Here is a 6358-nt window from a genome sequence, read left to right as displayed (position 1 = left end):
GCATACACACCACGGGAGAATATAGACAATATACCTGTGACTACATCCGGAGAGGACTCGAGATCCTGTCGTCCCGCTAAAGTATATACACGGGGCTGAATGGCACCCGAAGTAGATGCTGCCCCTCGGCCTTTGCCTCGGCCTGCTGTCATCTGAGAAGTCTGCCCTGCGGGACGTGCTGATGAGGAACCGGCTGCTGAGCCTGTGGGCTAAACCCCACCTATACTATATCGCGAGGGACAATCTCGCATCAAATGTCCAGTCTGCCCACAAACATAACAACCATCAGTGTCTTGACGACACGGCCTTGAATGTAATTTGCGGCACCAACTACATCGTGGAACTGGCGGTCGTCTCTGACTGTAATCACCCCCAAACTGAGAACCCGGAGATCTCGAGATCTGACCCTGTCCTGACGGAAAAAAGCGATCAAATCCCCTATCCGCGAACCGGGGAGGTGCACTTGTCGCTGACTGGCTGAATGTCGGGAATAAGCCTGCCTCGATCCCCCTCTATAATCACCACCTGTGCCCTCAGATCTAGCCCTTTTGTTTTGCCTCCTGTCACGATCGCCCCTTTGTTATCGTTGTCGCCCCTCTAAATTCTGAGCATGGGCCTGTATCTGGGAAATGTTCATCCCGTCTTGCAAGGAAGTCGTCAGGCAATCTCTAAATAAATACGGTCCCAAACCACTCACAAATCTATGTACCCGATCTCCTATGTCGGCCACCATAGTCGGAGAATATCTAGCCAAAGAATTGAATTGCATGCTATATTCCCGGGCACTCATGCTTCCCTGTCTCAAATTCAGAAATCTATCCGCTCTAGCTCGGCGGACCTCGGGTGGAAAATAGTGGCGAATGAAAGCATCTACGAACTCTTGCCAGACCGGAGGAGGCGCATTCTCCCCTCTTGATAACACCCAATTGTTGTACCATAACACCGCCACATCCCGGAGTCTATAGGATGCCAACTCCACGGATTTGGTTTCGGAGGCATGAACAATCTTCAATGTCCTCAATATTTCATCAATAAAACCTTGTGGGTCTTCCTCCGGCTTTGACCCGAAGAATTCCGGGGGATTTAGACTTATAAAATCACGGGCCTTTGTACTTGCTGTCCGATCACTTGAACCCACATTTTGTCGTTGTGCTTGTTCGGCAACCAATTGGGTCAATAACTGAATAGCCTCGGTCATTTGTTGACCCGAAGCAACCGGTGGAGGGATCGGAGCTGGGGCTCCTCTTTGCTCTCCCACATTAGGCGGGGTAGAAGAAGTATTTGACAAGGCCTCGTTGTATGATTCGCCTTCCTCTACATTCATCGGAGGCTCTCTCTCTACCCGCCTTTTTGTTGTAGTCTTGCCCTTCAGGGCGGCTGTAGCTTTTCCCTTTTGCGGTATTCTGAAACCATAACACATTATTAGGGAGGAAAAATCTTACACATAGCTCTATCGCACGATTCCCTAAGAAGAAGGATGGCCATTCTTCCTAAATGCCTTGTAGCCTCCTGTTTATTGATGTGGCGCGCAACACACCATAAACAAGACTTTACTAGACACGGCTCGTAGACACTTCCTAGGACCGAACTGCTCTGATACCACTTTTGTCAAAACCCAGCTAGGGGCCGTGACGGGTACCCGGGGCTAACCACCGAGCACCGCTCGTGGCATCACTTATTAATCTTATTTAGCAATCATTTATCCGATTCATGCTTAATTTATAATAAAATCCATTTTCATTTAGAAACGAAATGCCTTTATGCATACGAGCCCTTAGGCTTACAAAAGAATATACATATATATATATATATATATATATATATATATATATATATATATACACACACACACACAATGACCATGCCATGAAACCACACGACCCACGTCGAGTATCTACGAGCCTCTAAGAGATGAAACCTACAACTGTACACAAAAGAATCATCATAGGCACCTCCGGGACAATGAAGGGCTTCCAATCAGCTAGCAGCCTCTAAGAATCCAGAGCAAGGTCTCCTCCCTGTCTACCTGTGGGCATGAACACAACGTCCATAGAAAAAGGACGTCAGTGCGAATATTGTACTGAGTATGTAAGGCAGGAATGAAATAAACAAACATAATAGAAAGATCATGAGTCATGGGACTAAGATATAACCTGCACACATGTCATAGGCAATCGTATTACTGTCATATTTCACATTTTACACAATCATAGTACACATGTTATCACATCCCATACATCATCACGTATGTCATCGTATACATCATCACATCATAATCTGTATCGTTACCCGCGTCCGGGTAACCCTCATATGCCGCCCACTAGTGGTGATCATGCCCGGCCCTCTCGGCTCGGTGTAAACATCGCAGCCCGCATTAGCGGTGACATGCCCGGCCATATAGGCGCGGTGGAATCATACGCAGCCCGCATTAGCGGTGACATGCCCGGCCATATAGGCACGGTGGAATCTTATCATCACAACATCAATCATAACACGTCATTATTATACACGTCAAGCCATAGCATCATGTTATCATTTCTTAGTGTTCCATGTATCCCCTAGTGTTACAAGTTAGCATTACTTATCATCTTGTTGTCATAACATACAATAGCATTAAGAGCATTCATTAGGCTTTAAGACAATCATACTATGTTGGGGTGACGTAAGGTCGTTAACCCCCGATTGTATTATGGACATTTATGAGTTTCATGCCTCGCGTTGAAGGGAAGAAACGTAAGGCGAGTGTTAACAATAATAGCATCATTAGCATTGTAGGAACATCATGCCACAATTTCTTGAGTCTCTAGACTCTAGCTCATTGTCATCACTATCATGCTCATAGGGGATTTAATATATAGAAGGACTCTTAAGCTTCATCTTATAGAAGGATTCATGCCTTTTGAAAGAAGAGTTAAGCCTCACATACCTTTCTCGTTTAAGCAATTTAGCGTCTGTTTATTCTCCTTTAATGTCACGCCTCTACCTTCAAAAAGAGGATTCGTACTATCGTTAGTTAACCAACTATAAGAACGCACTATTATTTCTAGAGAAAATTGGGCAGCACTTCCTTTGTTTATACTACTTTTCCCATATTCCATATCAACTCCCAATCACCCACAATAACAATCACAACATAGCAAATCACAATTATCGTTCATATACAATGGCCATGATCCACCATTTCTCTTCATTTTTCCCCACATTTATGATTTTGGGTTCGCTATCGGATTTTCCCATGTATCACACTTATCTCATGGTCTTCAGGTCATTTGTAACATATTCATACTCACAACACACTAACATTCACGATTCAATTCAACTACCACTCACTCATGACACTATTCACTCTTGAATGACCCATTTGCTATGTTATTCTACAATTCGGGTATCTTAACCTTCCAATACCTTAAACAACATAAATTGGTCATGAAACTTACCTTGGATGATGGTTGAACAAGTCTTGAGTGGAGTTTCTCCTCTAGCAACAAAACCCTATCTCACCTCTTTTGGTTTTCTTTGAGGAGGATGAACTTTACTTGGGTTTCACACTCTTGTTTTCATGAACTTGGTGTGGTTGATCTTGATTTTCACTTGGATTCCTGTATTGGAAGAGTTTTGGAAGGTGCTAGAGAGATGTTGGGTCGTGGAGAGAGAAGATGAAATAAAATAAAATGAACTTGGGTCCTTATTTAACAATTGAAATTTGTCCCGACATCATTATACGGTCCATTATACGGTCCGTATAAATTTATACGGTCCGTATAATCGACCGTAAAACTGCTCCAATGACCACCCTTTATCTGTGGCAACTTGACGGTACATTATACGGGCCGTTTGATTTTATACGGTCCGTATAATTGACCGTAAAATCATCCCTTCAGCAACCTCATTTTGTGACTCTTTTACGGTTCATTATACGGCCGTATAATGTTATACGGTCCGTATAACCCATCAGTTTACTGAGTCTTATTCTCGTCATTTCGTTTGATCTCCGATCCTTATGGAACCTTCTTAACAATTATTTTGCACCTCAATACCAGTCTAAAGGAAGTTGTCCCTCGTCAAAACACCATATACGTCATACCCTTCATTGGCCTAATCACTGTACGCTAGCGGGGGAAATTTCCAAGGTGTAACACCCTTGCCCCGAGAAATAAATTAATAATTTCTACTCGAGCTCCATCATGGACTACTTACATTATCAATGATGTCGTGCCAAGAGCACCTTCATTCCTACATAAAATGGTGGATGTACAAATCTACAACAGATCGTGTCCTTCAAGTCGCACGTTGCTTTCTACCACATCGTTTCCTCATTTTGGTCAACCGACCGTGGAAGCTTTTACTCGAGGGGGTGCTTTTGGCCCAGATGCTTCATGAAGTGCTTCTTTCAGAGTAGAATCCTAGAACAAAATGAGAGGTAGCTAACCAACTTCTAGGAGAGACATAATTGACTGCATTGATCTCGGTAGTTGGTTGGATTAGCTCATTTTTCTGTAGGTTATATATTCACTTATGCGGCTTTCTTGATTGCCTCTACGTCTGGCAAATTTGGTTAATATTTTTAATGTGTGTATCCTCGATAATGTCATTTCTTTCGACGGAGAGGGGGTGCAGGGTCCCAAATGAATTGACTTATTCGAAAAAGGCCTTGTTCTTTGAAAGATCTATCTCGTGCTTTAATATGAATATTTTCCCTTTTTTTATATCATTCCTTAAGTCCCATAGGTTTGATCCTATTGAATTTGACCCATTTTCTCATTGAACGAAAGGTACGAAATAAATCAGATTGATAAAAGTACCATGTGAAATCTTCGGTTTTTCCCCTTCCTCGATCCCTATCCCATAGGTACAGTGTTTGAATCATATGTAAACATAGTATCTATTTAGATAGGCCCGAATGACCCCTTCTCATAATGAGAATGTATGTAATCCTATTTCGGCCTGGTCGGGTATGGAATGAACTTATAATCATGGAATCGACTCGATCATCAGATTATAAGTTCATAACCCTAGCCCATTCCCATTTTGGGCGGCCCTAGTTTACGGTCAAATGAATGAACCGCCGGGAGCTCGTATGAGAGTTGGTTTGACTGCCCTAACTATGGCGGAATAATAATATTGCTAAAGCTCACGGGGGCGTATCCGTATTTGGCGGAGTGGGTGAACGTACTCGGGAAGAAAATGATCTTTACATGGAAATGAAAGAATCTAGAGTGATTAATGAAAAAATTTTGTAGAATCAAAGGTGGCCCTAGTTTACAGTCAGATGAATGAACCGCCGGGAGCTCGTATAAGAGTTGGTTTGACTGCTCTAACTATGGCGGAATATTTCTGAGATGTTAATGAGCAAGATGTACTTCTATTTATTGACAATATCTTCCATTTCGAGAACAATTGGCTGCTGACAAAATTATCAACGACTGACATTCCTTATATACCGATTCGATCCGAGCTCTGGGAATTGGAATAAATTCGGCAGCGGATCGCGAAATCTTGGTGATCTTCTCTATATAATGAATGGGTATTCCGGTTTAAAATCGTCCGCCCTGCACCCACCCCCCGAGTATATGCTTCAATAGGAATCACACAAGGTTTGATTAGAAACCTTTGGTAAAATGCCCGCCCGTAACCCAGTAGATAAATACATTACATAGTCCAGGGATTGGCGACTTACCCATTCAGTGACTTTGGCACTGGACGTTCCCAAAATGGGGACTATCGGGTAAATTCAATATAATAGACGCCTGTTGGAATATCGAACCATGAACGAAGAAAGGCATGAGAGAAAAGCATACTGGCTAGTGATTGTGAGGCCCCAATTCTTGACTGGAGGGGACACCAAAGGCCTCTGCCCTTAGCAACCCTTTTTCCACCGGATCCATTGCAGGAAAGGGATAATGTGCAACTTCAAATTGTCAATTATATCCTTTATAGAAATGGCAAACCGATTCGAGGAATTTCTAACACAAGTATTCAATTAGTTCGGACTTGTTTAGTATTGAATTGGAATCAAGACAAAAAAAGTTCTTCTTGCAAGGAAGCCCGTGCTTCTTTTATTGAAATAAGGACAAATGGTTTGATTCGACATTTCCTAAGAATCAACTTAGTGAAATCCCCTATTTCATATATCGGAAAAAGGAATAATCCGTCGGGGTCAGGACTGCTCTCTGATAATGGATCAGATTGTACCAATATCAACTTATGGATTAGTATCCGACATCTGAACCGAATTCTTTCTGGTTAAAGAATCTCTTTCTAGTTGCTCTGGAACAATTAGGAGATTCTCTAGAAGAAATAAGGGGTTCTGCTTCTGGCGGCAACATGCATGGTCCCGCTTATAGGGTCAAATCAATAC

This window comes from Lycium barbarum, chromosome 4 (genome assembly GCF_019175385.1).
Source record: "Lycium barbarum isolate Lr01 chromosome 4, ASM1917538v2, whole genome shotgun sequence".
Classification (NCBI taxonomy): domain Eukaryota; kingdom Viridiplantae; phylum Streptophyta; class Magnoliopsida; order Solanales; family Solanaceae; genus Lycium; species Lycium barbarum.
This window is presented reverse-complemented; position numbering follows the sequence as displayed.